Source organism: Pseudophryne corroboree, chromosome 9 (genome assembly GCF_028390025.1).
Source record: "Pseudophryne corroboree isolate aPseCor3 chromosome 9, aPseCor3.hap2, whole genome shotgun sequence".
Classification (NCBI taxonomy): domain Eukaryota; kingdom Metazoa; phylum Chordata; class Amphibia; order Anura; family Myobatrachidae; genus Pseudophryne; species Pseudophryne corroboree.
In genome coordinates this window covers 453023308-453042824 of record NC_086452.1, presented here as the reverse complement: position 1 = coordinate 453042824, position 19517 = coordinate 453023308, and the positions used below count along the sequence as shown (strand labels likewise).

The 19517-nt window shown below is 41.7% G+C and overlaps 2 long non-coding RNA genes across 2 annotated transcripts in view; both read left to right on the top strand.

The window, feature by feature from the left end:
• LOC134957129 (uncharacterized) overlaps positions 1-19517 on the top strand; it is a 243094-nt gene that overhangs the window by 128992 nt on the left and 94585 nt on the right. The window lies entirely within an intron of this gene.
• On the top strand, positions 3039-6410 carry LOC134957128 (uncharacterized). The gene is made up of 3 exons (XR_010186483.1): positions 3039-3260; positions 4568-5122; positions 6256-6410. It is a non-coding gene; the product is annotated as an uncharacterized LOC134957128 (long non-coding RNA).

Below are 19517 nucleotides of genomic sequence, written 5' to 3'. Positions count from 1 at the left end.
AACTCCCTCTTAGTGAATGCAGGCTGTCTTTTCTTCCATCTGGAGGTAGCCTGTGAGGTTTCTTCTTGTTGGTCATCACCATCTTCCTCCTCACTAGCAGCTTCTGTCTGTTGTGTTTGTGTGGCTAAAGCCAATTCTCCCTCAGTTTGGTCACTATGTGTGTGTGGCAGGGTATCCCCACTCAATTGTTGGGGTACAGAAGCAGAAATTTGCAGAGTACTAGGTCCTGCCTCTTCACCATCCGCAGAGGCGCATTCCAACATGCGCCTTTGGCAATCTAGGCGTTTTTTCATCAATGCCATCTGCTGCTCTGCAATGCGGTCCATCTCTGCTGCTATTTGCTCACGAGAAGCCATGTTTGCGATGACGTGTTTACGCCGAGGTGTGTGCTTATTTATACCTACGTGCGTCGCGTTAATTCACACAGGTGTACAGTATGTTAATCTGGATAATGATTGCACTGCTTATTTAACGGCCTACTTTGCACGCTGTGAGTGTAGGTAGTTTGGAGTTTCACAGTTGAGTTTGCAGGCTTGTGCGTGAAGGTGCTATTGGAATTTTTTGAGTGAGTAATTGTGAAGCATACATTTGTACTTTTGTTCGCGTTTAGAATATAGACAGTGTAGCATTTTGTCTGCGAATTAACGTTAGTGAGTATTCTGGGATTCGTCTTGTTTATATTTTTAATAAACGATTTTAGTTTATGTTGATTGTTTGTTAATCTTTTTAACACATATATTTTGCAAGTCCATTTTTGACAAAAAACCTGTGCTTCATTGTTTTTAAGCTAATTTAAGGTCTCTTGTAGGATATTTTGTTTGGCTGACTGAACCCTACAGTCTTATTGTCTTTTTGTGTGCCAATTAACACAAATTGATACAACCTTTATTTTGGATCAGGTAAGTGCCCTTGGCCTGTGTTGTTGCCTGTTTGTGTTAATGGTCTGTATGTTGTTTTTGACTGTTCTTTTTGGTCTCTTGTAGGTTCTTTTGTTTGGGTGACTGAACCCTACAGTCTTATTGTCTTTTTGTGTGCCAATTAACACAAATTGATACTACCTTTATTTTGGATCAGGTAAGTGCCCTTGGCCTGTGTTGTTGCCTGTTTGTGTTAATGGTCTGTATGTTGTTTTTGACTGTTCTTTTTGGTCTCTTGTAGGTTCTTTTGTTTGGGTGACTGAACCCTACAGTCTTATTGTCTTTTTGTGTGCCAATTAACACAAATTGATACTACCTTTCTTTTGGCTCAGGTAAGTGCCCTTGGCCTGTGTTGGTGCCTGTTTGTGTTTGTTCAAAGTGTTTTGATTATGTTTGTTTTCCATCTTCATAATAAATGTTTTTTTGGTTACCAGGATGGATCAGCAAAGTAGTGTTTTTATTGGCTGGACTAGCTACTAAATGCCTATATTGTTTGTTGTTTTTTTTTAAATTTGTTAAATGTTTTTTTTTTTTTTAAGGTGTTTGTGATGTGTTTGATGCTCAGAATTTAAATTAGTTAAAATTTAATAAAATTTCTATTTAACATGTGTAGCTTTTTTAAAAATATTAATATATTATGTTTTTTGAATTTTTATTTTCCATTTGTTCCTGAATTGAACCCAGAAAAAATGTCGTACGCTCCTGCAGTAAGTTGACACCCCCTTTTTTTAACCATTTATTGTTTTTATATTTTTAGGACTTTGTTTTTTTATTATTCAACATCTCTATTTTTTTTTATATAAAAGTGTGTGATGTCTATATTTATCGCAGCCGAAGCCCTACCTCCCCAACCCACGCCAGCACTCCCACCCCAACCGCCAGCCCCACAACCACAACCGGCTCCTCATCAACCAAGGCAACGGAGGCGTGCTAGGCCACCAATTTTCCGAACCCGTGTCCTACTTTTTGGGATGCCAGATGATGTGGTGGTGCGTAGATACAGGCTGCCACCACATCTAATCCTAGACACTCTCTCCATAATAGAGAGTGATCTGGAGTCAGAAATTCGGTATCCTACAGCAATACCACCATTGACACAATTCCTTGCTGTGTTACATTTTTTGGCTACAGCCTCATATCAGCATGTTGTGGGAGACCTGGTTGGCATGTCGCAGGGCCAGTTCAGTAAGGTCCTGCGGCGTGTCTGCCAGGCTTTCCTAAAGCGTGTAAAGCAATTTATTGATATGCCTTTGGATGTTGGTGCCCTAGATGTGGTGAAGCGGCAATTTGAGGAAGGTGGTAGTCGCTTCCCACATGTTATTGGGGTTGTGGATGGCACACATGTAGCTATTCAGCCACCAAGACATAATGAAGAAATTTATAGAAACAGGAAACTGTTTCATTCTCTGAATGTAATGGTTGTTTGTGGGCCATCCCTCCAGATCCTTTCCCTGAATGCAAAGTTTACTGGAAGTTCACATGATGCATATGTCATTAGACAATCAGGGATATGGCAGAGATTAAGATCAAGTCAACGAGCAGACATGTGGTTATTGGGTGAGTTGGTGCACATTTTTTGTTTTCACAAATATTTTGAGTTAAAAATATACTATTTTTAATTTTGGGTTTTTCATCAAACAGGAGACCGTGGATATCCTTGCACCCCCTGGCTCATGACTCCTTACCGTAATCCCAGGCCTGGACCACAGATGGCATTTAACTCCGCGCTTACTGCCACTAGGCAGCTGGTGGAGCGCACAATTGGTGTCCTTAAAGGGCGGTTTCGTGTGCTCCACCGCACTGGTGGCGACATCATGTATTCGCCGGAGATGGCAAGTAAAATAGTGGTCCTGTGCGCAATACTACATAATATCGCGGTAAGGAGTAGTGTAGAGCTTCCACAGGCAGAGGAATTGCCTGATGAGGAGCCAGGGGTTGTTCGACACTTCGGTGGGGGGAGTGTTACACGGAGGGGGAGCCAAGTCAGGGCAAGGATTGTTGCCGAATATTTCAGGTATAGTGTTTTTATATTATCTTTTTTATTAAAATTAAAAGCACAGTATGCTTATGTATTATTTTTAATGTTGTCATTTTTTTTGTTATTGTAAAGTGATTGTGTAATGCTTTTGTTGTGTTGGAATGTGTAATATTTCTTATAGTAAAAATCCGGAAACATGTTAAGCTTTAATTTTTTTAAGTGAAAAAAAAAATGTGATGTTGCTAAATAGTGTCCTTATTTGTTTTATATCCTAAAATCCTGATTATGTAAACAAACACACAAAAAAATGATACTGAATGTTGCCCACTTTGTGACTGTCCAGCTGAATGATCACAAAAACTGTGGTGAGTACACAGATATGTATAGTAATTTAGACAAAACTGTGTGTCTGTGTCTGTGTTTGTGTTTTTGTGTACTTTTTTTTTTGGTCTAAAATTTGCTTCTGCGAATGCGTATTTCCGCTCGAGCGAAATAACACTCTGCTCTTCACAGCATTGCAAAGATCAATAAAGTTATTAGAAATGACAACATAGATTTTTGACCAATCACATGCTAACAGACACTATAAATATATGCCCAAATAAGGAAAACGCCATTGCCATGATGCGTGCTGCACCTTTCACCAGGCGGGAGCTCCGCGTCCTGGTTGCGGTGATGGACCGCCGCGTAGGCCGCGTTGGGCGCTTCATCCCAAATAGGGTTAAGCGCGAGGCCTACGCGGAGGTCCGCCACCTGCTGTGGACTCGCGTCCGCAGCAGGCGGACAATCATCCAACTAGAGAGGAGGTGGAGTGATCTCCGCAGGAGGACTCCAGAGCTGTTGGCGGAGATCCGCCAGCAAATACGTTCAATGCATACACGAAGTAAGTTACATTACATAAGATTATTAGCATAAATTGTGCTAATGGGGGTAATTCCAAGTTGATTGCAGCAGGAATTTAGTTACCAATTGGCAAAAACCAAGTGCACTGCAGGGGATGCATATTTAACATGTGCAGAGAGAGTTAGATTTGGGTGGGGTGGGTTCAATCGGCAATATAATTTGCAGTGTAAAAATGAAGCAGTCCGTTTTTACCCTGCACAGAATAAAATAACCCACCCAAATCAAACTCTCTCTGCACATGTTATATCTGCCTCCCCTGCAGGCCACATGGTTTTGGCCAATTGCTAAATAAATTCCTGCTGCGAACAACTTGGAATTACCCACAATTTACACTAAGTGGTAGGCTAATTGCAACACTGAGTGTCTATTTTGGTACAATAGGACAGTGTGTGTGGTTAGGGCAAACAGTACTGACTGTAGCAAAGTGCCACCAAACAAGTGCATGTTTTGCAGAATTAATAACCAGGCAGGAAACTGTACCCAAAATCTTGATCAGTGCTGTCTATATAATAAGGTGCCTTGAATAGTGATCTGGTGATGTTGCCTAGACCATTCAATATGACTCAATGGAATAGATTAAGGAATGAGCTTCAAAATAATAGTTTGTACTCATTTTGTTTGCTGTGGGCAACATGAAGAGGTTTTTACAATGTTTTTTAAGCAAAATAAATAAAAAAAAATAATAACATGGAACAGAACAGTGAAATTTCTACTTGTTTAGTATGTAATTTAACATGCTAACTAAATTTAATAAAAATTATCTTTATAGGACGACAACAACGCCAGAGCTCTCAGCCCCCTTCCCCTTCCCAGTCCCCCTCCCCTTCTCACTCCCCCTCCCCTTCCCAGTCCCCCTCCCCTTCCCAGTCCCCATCAGCTTCCCAGTCCCCCTCAGCTTCCCAGTCCCCCTCAGCTTCCCAGTCCCCCTCAGCTTCCAACGCCCCCTCAGCTTCCCAGGCCCACTCCACTTTCCACTCCCCTTCTCACACCACCTCTCCATCTCTTTCTGTGACCCCTTCTCCTCCTTCCCATACCCCTTCTCCTTCAACTTCAAAATCCCCTTCTCAGCCCCCCTCACCCTCTATTGGCTTAACTTTCTCTCCGCCCCCCTCGCCCTCTCAATCAGACCCACCCTCTGAAATTTTTTGCCCAATCCAGCCTCCTTCCCCCATCCCTCCTCCTTCCCCCATCCCTCCTCCTTCCCCAATCCCTCCTCCTTCCCCCATCCACCCGCCTTCCCCCATCCAGCCGCCTTCCCCACCCAGTGAGTGGGCACAAGAAGCACCTGATGATTTTCCTGCCAACCATCATGTTGCAGAGGAAAGTAAGTGTTTGAACATGTTGATAAAAAAAATAAATAAACCTACTTACACTTACAATGACAAAACATGCAGTGTTGTACTGTTGGAATTGTTGTACCAAGGACAACTATTTGTGTGATTCTTCATGGTCTACATGTTGCATTTACATTTTTGAGAGTGTCATTATATGTACAGTGTTTATGTGGGCAATGTTTTGTGTGTCCACTGTAGGTCGACACTCATTAGGTCGACAGGGTTGCCAGGACAACAGGGTTTATATGTGTTAGTTTTTCGGGGAAACAGTTAGACCAGAGTGGAGTTTAGTATGTTGTTGGTCTTTTACACTTGTGCCTGTGTAGTCTTAATATTTTCACTTACAAATCACATGCTTCACTTTGTTAGGCAGCCTAATGACACAATGATTGGTGGTGTGAAAGTTACACTCACAAAATGTTTTTGGGATAAATTCAAACCTGTTTGACCTTATTTAGTAAGGGCAGCTTTCAGGGAGTGTGGGCATGCTAGGATATGTTGTCCTTCTGAAGATGTTGATATGCAGTGTGATGAGGCTGGACCAAACCCATAAAAATTAGAAAATAAACACAACAGATGTGAATGAATGCCAACATGGTGTAACATTGACGAAGATGGTAGTTATCTTGAACATGGGATGTCGCCCATAGCAAACAATAAGATTATACTTTACAATTGTGTAACCACTTCTACAAGATAAGATTATTATTTTTGCTTGTTTGCTATGGGCAACGCTCCATCTTAAATAGAACTCACATAGTAGTAAATGTACCCCATGGTCTCGTAAACTGTTAAAATATAAAAAAAAAGGCTGAGCAGGCTTGTGTGTTCTGATAATGAATGTACCATAAAACAGCCATGATGTAGTAACTTTGCCATTAAGCAGGCCTGTCCAAACTGCGGACCTCCAACTGTTGAGAAACTACACATCCCAGCATGCCCTGACACAGCTTTGGCATTCCCTGGCCCCAAAACTGTGTCAAGGCATGCTGGTATATGTAGTTTCACAACAGCTTGAGGGATGCAGTTTGGACATGCCTGCATTAAAGTGTGCTTTGTGCCTTGCTTGTATAATAAGTAATGTGAGTAAGTTAGTAATGTTTATGTTGGCTCTTAATTTCAGATGTTGCCGTTGGAGATCCCACTTCTTTTGGGGACATTCTTCAAAACATGAAGATACATTTACAGGCCTTGCTGGGTCTGGTTGACAAAATGCAAAAGTTGCATTAGTTTTGTTTACCAAATGTTAATAATTTAATTTTTTCTATTATAAAAATAAAAAATGTTACCAAATAAAATAAATAATTTTTTCAAGTTAAGCGGGTGTTTAGTATTTATTAATGCAATACAGGAGCAGCAGATTGCCTATCACACATTTATTACCTTCAACATTTCATACATCTAACGTAAGTTTGGTTTAAAATTTAAAAATACATATGTTGTTATTGTCTTAAAAAACATGCAAACACCTTCATTCACATACTAAAACTCTATTTAAAAAAAAAAAATGAACAAGTAGACCAAGCACATTTCAAACATCTATATTTCTAGTAAAAAAAAACAAATAGATGAGGTACAATTATGGCTACAAAGTGTTCTTCAGGTATTTTAAAAAGACTTAATTGATCATGAACATTCCAATTCATTTCACTAATTGAATTCGTAATTGAGGAGGGCTTGTGGACTTTCAATTGTAAGGTGTTCTTCCACTTAATAGTTGAAAAAAACCATTGTGGTGCGTTTGTCCGCAAAAGTGAGCACTTTTAATGTAAAATGTGTAAATCTACTACAACTTAGTATTTTGACGATGAAGTATGTGTTAATGCGATGGTTTCGCATTGCTGCGATGTTTTCGCATTGCTGCGATGTCATTTGGCGTACGCCCACTTTGTGTAATACTGCGTACGAATGAGCAACAATACGTTGGGGGCGGATGTTCGCAAATTTACTACATTAACGCAAATTTCCGAATAGGTTGTGCGAACGAAAAACTTAGCGACCAACTCGGAATGAGGGCCAGTGACTGGTCGAGCCTCCCACAGTCGCGGCCCATTACCCGTCCTCCTCCTCCAGGCAATCACACAGTGGCCAGATGACTGCTGCCACGCCCCGCCAACCGGTGATTGGCTAACAGTTATGAGTGATCAGAAACCCTTCTCAGACACTCCGCCAATCACACGACTGGGGTCATACAGCCCCGTCCTAACCATTGGTTCTTCTATATGACATAGCACCTCCCGGCCAGGAGACACGGCCAGATCAGCCACGTGTCTGCTTTTTCCTCCTATATCTTAGGCCAGATCTGTGACTCTGACTCCGCCCAGCATTGTGACTCCGCCAAGCGTTAGCAAATGAGGCACAAAGTCACAGATTTGGGCTAATATATAGGAGATATACATTCCCAATACATCTAATAAAAGTACACTTACATGTTGATTTATCAAGCTTTGTGGAGCGATAATAAATTGCACGGTGATATAGTATCAACCAATCAGCTCCTAGCTATCATTTTTCAAACCCAGCCTGGCAGTTAGGAGCTGATTGGTTGATACCTTATCACCGTGCAGTTTATCACTCTCCAATCTCCAAGTCTTGATAAATGTGGCCCTTAATGATCTACATATCCCTACACCATACATGCATCCAATAAACTACAGCTTGTGGGTTGGATCAATTTCTGAAAAATATAAAAAAAAGTGCATTGCTAAAATCAGTTCCCCTGTATAATGCCCATAATGTAACTACTGTAGATATGGTCTGACCCGTGCGACATCAAAAGTACCTCAATAAAAACAAGCAGTGTGAAAATAAAAACTAATGCCGGCACCTCTCCAGGTGCAAATCTGGCACAGATGCCCAGGAGCAAAAAGGGTTAAACATTATTTGTCAGCCATCACAGGCAGAAGAACATAGTAACAAGTGTTTGCTGATCATTTCGTTATTTTGGATAATAAGGATGATGGTAGTGACTACCTGGGGATTAGGACACCTACAGCGGAACCTGGGGATTAGGACACCTACAGCGGAACCTGGGGATTAGGACACCTACAGCGGAACCTGGGGATTAGGACACCTACAGCGGAACCTTGGGATTAGGACACCTACAGCGGATGGTAGTGACTACCTGGGGATTAGGACACCTACAGCGGAACCTGGGGATTAGGACACCTACAGCGGAACCTGGGGATTAGGACACCTACAGCGGAACCTGGGGATTAGGACACCTACAGCGGAACCTGGGGATTAGGACACTTACAGCGGATGGTAGTGACTACCTGGGGATTAGGACACCTACAGCGGAACCTGGGGATTAGGACAGCTATAGTGGAACCTGGGGATTAGGACACCTATAGCGGAACCTGGGGATCAGGACACCTATAGCGGAACCTGGGGATTAGGACACCTACAGCGGAACCTGGGGATTAGGACACCGATAGCGGAACCTAGGGATTAGGACACCTACAGCAGAACCTGGGGATTAGGACACCTATAGCGGAACCTGGGGATTAGGACACCTATAGCGGAACCTGGGGATTAGGACACCTATAGCGGAACCTGGGGATTAGGACACCTATAGCGGAACCTGGGGATTAGGACACCTATATTGGAACCTGGGGATTAGGACACCTATAGCGGAACCTGGGGATTAGGACACCTATAGTGGAACCTGGGGATTAGGACATATACAGCGGAACCTGGAGATTAGGACACCTACAGCGGAACCTGGAGATTAGGACACCTACAGCGGAACCTGGGGATTAGGACATCTATAGTGGAACCTGGGGATTAGGACACCTATAGCAGAACCTGGGGATTAGGACACCTATAGCGGAACCTGGGGATTAGGACACCTACAGCGGAACCTGGAGATTAGGACACCTACAGCGGAACCTGGGGATTAGGACATCTATAGTGGAACCTGAGGATTAGGAAACCTATAGCAGAACCTGGGGATTAGGACACCTACAACGGAACCTGGAGATTAGGACACCTACAGCGGAACCTGGGGATTAGGACACCTACAGCAGAACCTGGGGATTAGGACACCTATGGTTGGTATGGTACCTGTGGATTAGGAAACCTATAACGGCACTATACCTGTATTATTTATTGACAGTTATTTATATAGCGCACACCTATTCCGCAGCGTTGTACAGAGAATATGTCAGTCAGCCGCATCAATCCCTGCCCCAGTGATGCTATATTCCCGGCTAATAAAACTACCAGTATGTTTTTGGATTGTGGGAGGGAACCGGAACTCCCGGCGGTAACCCATGGGGAGAACATACAAACCCCAACAGTCAAGGCATGGGGGGGAAATTGAACGAAAGGCCTCAGAACTATGAGGCAGTAGTGCTAACCACTGTACCAACTGTGCTTCCCACAAGGGTTATGAATTTAAAAGTATTTTAACGTTTAAACAGGTTAGTGTGATATAGAGGGATGTAACATCAGCTTTTATGTATACACAGTAGCGGATCTTGCCATGGGCAAGCAGGACTTTTGCCCGGGGCGCCGCCTTCCGGAGGGCGCCGCACCATGGCAAGATCCGCTGCTGCTGTGGTGCCCCCCGCTGCCGCGGCCCGCTGTCCGCTGTGAAGGGAACTTCCTGGAGAGGACCTTCACTGTAATGATGTGCGGTGCGCGTTGACGTCATCGCTCACCGCACAGCAAAGGTCCTCTCCACGAAGGAACTAGACACTTAGCGTCTAGTTTATCTTCGTGGAGAGGACCTTTGCTGTGCGGTGCGCGATGACGTCATCGCGCACCGCACATCCTACAACAGTACAGGGGGCGTAACTGACCACACCCCCTGTATGAAGCCACGCCCCCTAATGCCACCCGGGGCGCCAGAAGCCCCGGAACCGGCCCTGTGTATACAATATAAATTATGCCCCTAATTACATTAATAATAACTCAGTTACTACCTCACTTTGACGAAAAGACTCACTGAGGAAGCTGAGCGACACACAGCTACCCTAGTGATACTGTCCGCGGGTGGAAAGAGGTGCAGTAACGCTACACCGTCTGATTGTCAGAAGTGGGCAATAAATTATAAAAAATAAAAAAAAGTGTAAAAAAAAACAAAATTACAAATGTAAGCAGCGTTATCCTCATCAGTAACCCTTTAGGTATTGAAAGGTTGTTTTTAAATCAGAAATCATCTGAGCCTCAAAATAGTGTTCATTAGATAGATGCATGGATTCCATAGCGTTTATATATACCTCTGATCCGGCTAGTCCATGTGGATGAGGTTTAGTCATGAAGACAACTTTTGCTAAAACACAAATGGGGCTTATTTATCAATGAGTGATAAAACTTGTTGCGAATTATAGAACTCATTGTGTATGATAAACGGTTCTCCAGCCAATCAGCTTCCACCTGTCATGTGTCCAGCTCCTATCATATGTTTGAAAAATGACAGGAGCTGATTGGCTGGAGCACAATTTATCATATGCAACAAGTTTTATCAATCACAATTAGTTTTATCACTTGTTGATAAATGGGCCCTATAATCAGATGTGCAGGTTTATCGGTACTTCCTAGAACTCATAATCAAGGTTTGGAGATAACGAGTCGTCTTGAAGGGATGGGTTTAAGGGGTCTACACACTGGGCGATATCTTGAAAGATATGAACAATCAATATTGTTAATAAATGAACAATAAATTGTTCATATCTTTCAGTGTGGATGCATCAACGATGAACAATGTGCGTGCCCGCAATCGTTCGACGTTGATCGATCATTGATACATGCCAGTCAATTTGGATTATATAGATGTATGTACTCTCATATCGTCCACATTGACCATCGATATTGTCCAGTGTGTAGGTAAAATCGACCATCGATAATATCGTTGATTGATTATATCGGTGGTCGAAAATATCGCCCAGTGTGTAGGCCTCTTTAGTTTGTTAGGCAATGGTAGATTGTAATAAAAGGCAATATGGCAATCTAGGTAATTCACTGGATCACCTAAACTGAGTCACCTCTGTGAGATAAACGCTATGTGAATCCGCCATCACCTTCCTTTGACAGTGGTTCCTTAGCTCATCCATATTGCAGCAATTTAGGGGGTCAATTTACTTGCGATAGTCTGAGTGAAGTGCAGTGTGCAGAAATCCTTTAAATAGGGTAGGCTAAATTTGTGCAGTTTAATACGCCGTCCCCCCATGGGGCTGCAAACTGAAACGCACCACGTAGGGGGGATGTGCAGGAGATTTAGCGGTGATGTAGGGCGCAACGCCCCTAAGTGAATCGACTCCTTTGATGTCTTAGACCACACTAGTCCCATCTTTCTTCATGGTTTAGCCAAAATGGACCAATCAGGATTAGCCAAAATTTCAATGGATGTCAGTAATCACCCACTGTATTGTTACTGTCTACTGGTAAGATCTACCTTCGAGAAAGTCACGTGAACGTGACGAAACGCGTCAGAACCCGCCCCTATCCGTACTCAGCTCAGGTGAAATCCTCCAGGTGCTCCTTGGTCCCCGCTGCACCCTCCGTCTACAGCATCCGACATCAGCGGCTTCAGCACGCACGCCGCCACGACCGGGTTGTGAGAGAGACGGTCTCCTCCTTTCCGCTGCACAGCGTATATGGGCATTGCAGGACATTGAAGCCGAGGACACTCGGCTTTCACCAGCCCATCTGGAAAGGTATTGAATCTCAAATTCAACTGAGGGACTTTGAATTTATTAGGATTCCACTAGTACACCTGGTACTTATCAATGTTTTAACTAGTTGAACACGGAACTTCTCACCCCAAAAAGCTGAGCTATTTCAACAGACCACCAGTTCACGTCTAGTGAATGTTCTTATATATATTATTCACCGGTCATATGATAATTAATCTTTTTATATGTTTTACAAATAAACATTGTTATTTTTTACGTTGGCTCTCTGTACATTGTGTTCCGTTCCTGATATTCAGCGCAGCCGCTTGTTCTTTTTCTATGCCATCACCACAATACTACACATAGTATTCCGGCAAGCGCAGACTATCAGAAACATAAAATTGTGATCATTTGATCCCACGAAACACGTATTGGTTTTCATTGTTATTTGATGATTAGGCGCTTGTTTGTTGCAGTTTTTTGTTCTGGTTTTCTATGTCTACTGGTAATACCGTGAATCCGGTCACCCTTTCTGTCCGCCGTGTACCGAGTAACCTTGCTATGTTGTTGGTGTCAACGTCCATCCTCCTCCCGCTGTGGGTGTCTCAGTGTCACAAGTGCAGTGACAGTTTGAATAATCTGCAAGGCAAATTCTGTACTGTCCTTGAACAAATGTGTACATGTTAATTAAGTCTGATCTATGGCACGTTTTCATAGGAAATAAAACAAAGTTCTTTCATTATCATTTAACTACTCAGTGCCTCCGCGCTACTAAACATTCCAGCTCTAAAGTTAGCTTGTTACAGTAATTATATGTTTAAAAGGACATCCAGGATTTAAGTGTTCACCAAGCCTTAATAAAGGACCCAAGGAGGTCCGAAACGCGTTGGCGTCTGACTACTAAGGACTATCAGTGACTGGCCAGCGGTGTGTATATTCCGGACCACATGCTGCAATACCACCTGCGGCTCCATATCCAGAAATTGGTAAGATCACCTCTGGTTCTATTTTTTTAACTGTACCATCAAACTACAAATGCAGACCATGCGTTAAGGATATCCTTAATGCAGGAGCAACTATCTTTCTGTTTTAAAAGAATCTTTTTTGTTTTACACTCGGATTTTAAGTGTCTATTGTGATATATTTTTATTTTTTTGTGTGCCTATATATTTTTTATGTGCCTATTAAAAGACTGTATTTTTATGACAAACACTCCAGCCCCCAGTATACACACTTACCATGCTCCTACAATATATAACACAACCGTTGATGTCTTATCTTACATATGACATTTCTGTATTTGCATTTTTCATCTTGGTACAAACATAATGCACTTTGTTGGTGCCACCACTGATTCAGATAGCCATTCTCTGCATTTATCGTGATACTCAGCACTTGTGTATAGTAACTCCTGAATATCTTCCAGCCTGGGCCAGACTGGGCCACAGGGGTACGCCGTGGGAAAGACTGGCCATTCTACCAATTTATCATTTATTACCAGTTATTTATATAGCGCGCACATATTCCGCTACGCGTTAGCTTACTACTATATTTTTGGATTGTGGGAGGAAATCGGAGTACCTGGAGGAAACCCACACAGGTATGGGGAGAATATACAAACTCCACACAGGGCCATGGTGGGAATTGAACCCATGACCTCTGTGCTGTGAGGCAGTAATGCTAACCATTACACCATCCGTGCTGCTAACAATGTAGTTGTAAAGAATTAAAAATAGTAACTAACACGTCAGTCATGCCAGAGGTAATGACCTAGATATTTGAATCTGTTTTGTTACAGTGTCAGGTATTTTACCTTCACCAGACCTAATGCAGTTCTCATTGAGTTTCAACACTGGCTGGTGTGTACAAGCGTCCACTCAGAGGCAGAACTCTGGGAGGCAACGGAGTCAACTGCCGCCGGGCTCCTGCTTTGAAGGGGGGCACTTCTCCTCCGGTTCTGTGTATTCAGTGACATTAATCAATTAAGTTAATTGACAGCAGCCAGTATCTCTTCTGTAGCCGACTTCCCCACTAGTCACTGCACCTTACACATCACACCCTCTTTATTATAGATACACTGGAAGCAGACACCTTACTGATGAAGCTATTTGCTCCCATAAAGGAAGCATGAGAATTCTAACTATATAAAGTTATTTCTCTGACAATTACAAGTAACTTCATATAGTTAGAATTCTCATACTTCCTATGCAACAGCAGATATCTCCATCAGTAAGGTGCATGCTTCCAGTGTAATAGGTTGTGGGTTCTAATCCTGGATATGACACTTGCAAATTAATTGTCAGAGAAATAATCAGCATTGTGAGTGACTGAGCAGATCTATGTAGTGTGTGGCTGGACCCCTACAAAGATCTGCCTAGTTGCAGTGGTTTTGTAGTAGCTTCATATAGCTAGAATCTGCAGGCTTGCTATGCAGGAGCAAATATATATATATATATATATATATATCTGTTAAAAAAGCATATAAAGGGGGCGATCCATAGTGCATAAAAGTATTTAACAGACGTACACAGTAAGATTCAACTCATACCGAAAGGCAACCAGTGTGGGCTGGTTACCACATGATTTCACAATAATCTCCCGACAAAGGCTGGAACCAGAAGTCACCTAGTCCGTATTGGAATCCTCACCCCGCCGTTAGCCACTACCGCCGGAGGGCCGCGAGTAGGAACACACCAGCCGTTGACTTCGGGATTCAGCAGCCCCAGGGAGTGCAAGCGTCAGTTGACTCCGCCTTAACGCGTTTCGTCATCGACTTCGTCAGAAGGCTGGAGTACCTGACGCTATGATCATCTTTTATAGATCAGACCTGTGAAGTTATACATGATTACAATTCATTTTACCTGAATAGCGGCATTGGACGCCTTAATCAGATCAAATCCATGTTGGCTGTCAAACATTGATCATTAGAAGATTTTTAAAAAGTCACTTAAATTTAGATTGTGTCTCCAAGGTAATAAATATGTGACTAAGAGTAAATAACAAGCGGCCACTAGGATTAATATAATCAGTGCCTCCAAGCCGTATTTCAGAGTAACATTTGTTAATTACATACAATGCATATTACCTACAAGTATTACATTATTACCCTATCATCTAAATTCTAAATCTCTTTAGTGAACAGTTTATATTTTTAATAGTATCATTTAGTTTTTTATTCCTTTGAATATATTCCTAATCGACTAATTGAGAAAAGGTGTTATTTCAAACCCTTCATTTAGACCCTTCGGTTTAATGGTATTGAGGGTTAGTATCCAAAAGGTTTCCCTTTTTTCTAGGTCTTTCTCTCTATTCCCTCCCATTCTATTTAACCTTATATGTTCTATACCTTTAAATGATAACTTTGTAGAGTCACTGAAATGACATTCCTGAAAGTGTCACTGAACGCTATGATTATTAATTTTATTTTAAATGTTTCTAGTGTGCTCTAAAATGCGGATCTACAGCATCCTTTTAGTTTTCCCTATGTATTTATAACCACAGGGACGGGTCAACATATAGACCACAAAGGTGGTATTACAATTAATAAAGCTCTTTACAGGAAAGGACTTACGATTACTACTATCCGAAAAAGTGGTCTTATTTTTATCCATTAGTTTGCAGACTTTGCACCCCCCACATGCATAACACCCTTTAGATTCTCTAAAAAGTGTTTTTCCTTTTGTTCTTTTATCGATTCTAATCGACTGCGGGAGACAAATGACTTCACTTTCTTAGCTCTCCTAAAGACCACACCTGGATGTTTAGGGAGGAGATTACCCAATACCGGATCTAGTTGTAAAATGTGCCAGTTCTTTCTGAGCACATTTTTAATAGCACCGGCTTCCACATTGTAATCTGTGACAAAAGGACAATTAATTTCATGTACTTCTGCTGTTACTCCAGATTTACCATTAGCCGGTCTCTTATCCTTATAAACAAGCAGATCCTGTCTGGATTTCTCTCTAGCCCGTACCCTGGACTGTTCTATAAGATTCTCAGGGTACCCTCGTTCCAAGAATCTCCAAGTATATGTAGATGCCTGCTCATCATATTTCTCTATATTGGCACAATTCCTCCTCAGTCTAGTATACTGTGAAAACGGAATGTTCCTTTTCCAGTTTGGCAGATGGCAACTTCCAAACTCTAGATAGCTGTTACAGTCTATCTTTTTAAAGTATGTATAAGTATTAATTTTTCCTGACCCAGCCGATTCAGAACTATCAAGCATGAGATCCAAAAATTCAGTTTTATTTTTATTTGATGTGTGGGTGAATTTAAGGTTGTAATCATTAACATTAATAGTGTCAATAAATGTTTCTAATTGCTTTTCATCACCACTCCATACTATTAGGACGTCATCAATAAATCTTTTAAACAGAATAATGTGTTCAGTAAAGGCGCCTAGGGATCGGCTTTCCCATTCACCCATGTATATATTTGCTAGACTGGGTGCGCAAATCGTCCCCATCGCCGTCCCGCATGACTGCAGGAACCAGTCATCCAGGAAAGTGAAATAGTTCCGTTTCAATACAAAATGTAGACACTCACATATGAAGTCCACAAGAGGAGCATTTAATTCTGGATCTTGTGACAAAATATTTCTAACACTATTAATTCCCTTCAAGTGCGGAATGGCCGTGTATAACGATTGTACATTGATAGTACACCATATATAATTAGGTTTCCATTCCAGATTATCTATAACCTGTAAGATATGGGTGGAATCACGTATATAGGTTATAAACGGCCATTCCGCACTTGAAGGTAATTAACAGTGTTAGAAATATTTTGTCACAAGATCCAGAATTAAATGCTCCTCTTGTGGACTTCATATGTGAGTGTCTACATTTTGTATTGAAACGGAACTATTTCACTTTCCTGGATGACTGGTTCCTGCAGTCATGCGGGACAGCGATGGGGACGATTTGCGCACCCAGTCTAGCAAATATATACATGGGTGAATGGGAAAGCAGATCCCTTTGCGCCTTTACTGAACACATTATTCTGTTTAAAAGATTTATTGATGACGTCCTAATAGTATGGAGTGGTGATGAAAAGCAATTAGAAACATTTATTGACACTATTAATGTTAATGATTACAACCTTAAATTCACCCACACATCAAATAAAAATAAAATTGAATTTTTGGATCTCATGGTTGATAGTTCTGAATCGGCTGGGTCAGGAAAAATTAATACTTATACATACTTTAAAAAGATAGACTGTAACAGCTATCTAGAGTTTGGAAGTTGCCATCTGCCAAACTGGAAAAGGAACATTCCGTTTTCACAGTATACTAGACTGAGGAGGAATTGTGCCAATATAGAGAAATATGATGAGCAGGCATCTACATATACTAGGAGATTCTTGGAACGAGGGTACCCTGAGAATCTTATAGAACAGTCCAAGGTACGGGCTAGAGAGAAATCCAGACAGGATCTGCTTGTTTATAAGGATAAGAGACCCGCTAATGGTAAATCTGGAGTAACAGCTTAAGTACATGAAATTAATTGTCCTTTTGTCACAGATTACAATGTGGAAGCCGGTGCTATTAAAAATGTGCTCAGAAAGAACTGGCACATTTTACAACTAGATCCGGTATTGGGTAATCTCCTCCCTTAACATCCAGGTGTGGTCTTTACTAAGGAGAGCTAAGAATGTGAACTCATTTGTCTCCCGTAGTCGATAAGAACCGATAAAAGAATAAACGGAAAAACACTTTTTAGAGAATCTAAAAGGGTGTTTTGCATGTGGGGGGTGCAAAGTCTGCAAACTAATGGATAAAAATAAGACCACTTTTTCGGATAGTAGTAATCTTAAATCCTTTCCTGTAAAGAGCTTTATTAATTGTAATACCACCTTTGTGGTCTATATGTTGACCTGTCCCTGTGGTTATAAATACATAGGGAAAACTAAAAGGATGCTGTAGATCCGCATTTTAGAGCACACTAGAAACATTAAAAATAAAATTAATAATCATAGCGTTCCGCGACACTTTTAGGAATGTCATTTCAGTGACTCTACAAAGTTATCATTTAAAGGTATAGAACATATAAGGTTAAATAGAATGGGAGGGAATAGAGAGAAAGACCTAGAAAAAAGGGAAACCTTTTGGATACTAACCCTCAATACCATTAAACCGAAGGGTCTAAATGAAGGGTTTGAAATAACACCTTTTCTCAATTAGTCGATTAGGAATATATTCATAGGAATAAAAAACGAAATGATACTATTAAAAATATACACTGTTCACTAAAGAGATTTAGAATTTAGGTGATAGGGTAATAATGTAATACTTGTAGGTAATATGCATTGTATGTAATTAACAAATGTTACTCTGAAATACGGCTTGGAGGCACTGATTATATTAATCCTAGTGGCCGCTTGTTATTTACTCTTAGTCACATATTTATTACCTTGGAGACACAATCTAAATTTAAGTGACTTTTTAAAAATCTTCTAATGATCAATGTTTGACAGCCAACATGGATTTGATCTGATTAAGGCGTCCAATGCCGCTATTCAGGTAAAATGAATTGTAATCATGTATAACTTCACGGGTCTGATCTATAAAAGATGATCATAGCGTCAGGTACTCCAGCCTTCTGACGAAGTCGATGACGAAACGCGTTAAGGCGGAGTCAACTGACGCTTGCACTCCCTGGGGCTGCTGAATCCCGAAGTCCACGGCTGGTGTGTTCCTACTCGCGGCCCTCCGGCGGTAGTGGCTAACGGCGGGGTGAGGATTCCAATACGGACTAGGTGACTTCTGGTTCCAGCCTTTGTCGGGAGATTATTGTGAAATCATGTGGTAACCAGCCCACACTGGTTGCCTTTCGGTACGAGTTGAATCTTACTGTGTACGTCTGTCTACGTTATTTTATTAAATACTTTTATGCACTATGGAGCGCCCCCTTTATATGCTTTTTTAACAGATACATTACATCCGTGAAAATTCGGATTGATCAAAGGGGAGCAGCGGTCCTTAAAAATCTGAAGGAGGACCTGGTGACATTTTAAGCATTTATTTTAATGCACTTGATTTCACAAGCACATTTGTGGTTTTTAATGTTCATTTGTAGTTCAAAGTAATAATCAGCGCTTGTTTCTGTCTATATTTGTTATATATATATATATATATATATATATACACACTGCTCAAAGAAAAAAAGGGAACACTTAAACAACACAATGTAACTCCAAGTCAATCACACTTCTGTGAAATCAAACTGTCCACTTAGGAAGCAACACTGATTGACAATCAATTTCACATGCTGTTGTGCAAATGGAATAGACAACAGGTGGGAATTATAGGCAATTAGCAAGACACCCCCAATAAAGGAGTTGTTCTGCAGGTGGTGACCACAGACCACTTCTCAGCTCCTATGCTTTCTGGCTGATGTTTTGGTCACTTTTGAAAGCTGGCGGTGCTTTCACTCTAGTGGTAGCATGAGACGGCGTCTACAACCCACACAAGTGGCTCAGGTAGTGCAGCTCATCCAGGATGGCACATCAATGCAAGCTGTGGCAAGAAGGTTTGCTGTGTCTGTCAGCGTAGTGTCCAGAGCATGGAGGCGCTACCAGGAGGCAGGCCAGTACATCAGGAGACGTGGAGGAGGCCGTAGGAGGGCAACAACCCAGCAGCAGGACCGCTACCTCCGCCTTGTGCAAGGAGGAACAGGAGGAGCACTGCCAGAGCCCTCCAAATGACCTCCAGCAAGCCACAAATGTGCATGTGTCTACTCAAACGATCAGAAACAGACTC